Source organism: Heptranchias perlo, unplaced genomic scaffold, assembly GCF_035084215.1.
Source record: "Heptranchias perlo isolate sHepPer1 unplaced genomic scaffold, sHepPer1.hap1 HAP1_SCAFFOLD_987, whole genome shotgun sequence".
NCBI lineage: Eukaryota > Metazoa > Chordata > Chondrichthyes > Hexanchiformes > Hexanchidae > Heptranchias > Heptranchias perlo.
Window position 1 is genome coordinate 20,462 of NW_027140033.1, and position 683 is coordinate 21,144.

Here is a 683-nt window from a genome sequence, read left to right on the forward strand (position 1 = left end):
TTGCCATGCGAGGTTACATTATTTCCGGCCAATCATAAATCGTCCATGTGCTGATCATGCTGCTGTTAGACATCAAAGGGGATAACTTCCTCACTTTCCAACTTAGAATGTTCTTCCCTGTTCCTTCTGTTCCTTATCTCCCAACCTGGAATGTCTTTCAACTTTGGCGAAGCTCGTTCCCTATATTGATCTGCCATAAACATGGAGACATTCAGACCAGTCCTTGACTCACATCAAAGACCTATCATTGCTAAGACCATGCAACCCTGCTGACTACGCAAACATATGGCCCAGCAGGAGGGCCAGGCCACTTGTATCAATCTCAGTTACTAACTAATTAACCCTTTCTAACCATTTTGCATTCTGCTTCTTTGCCACGTAGGCATTTTAATATTTTACTAAAAACTGACCACGTAGGGATTCTCAGTGGGAGCACTGAATTTTCTCCGACAGGATTGCGCACGGGACACCATGGGACACTGATTCTCTGATGGTTTACTGGGTAAAGGCCCTGATCCCTGGTCTGTGCTGATTCTCTGATAGTTTAGTGGGATTCATTCTGTATCTCTCAGTCTCTGGTACAGTGTGCGAGTGTGGGATTCATTCTGTATCTGTCACTCACTGATACAGTATGTGAGTGTGGGATTCATTCTGTATCTCTCAATCTCTGGTACTGTGTGTGA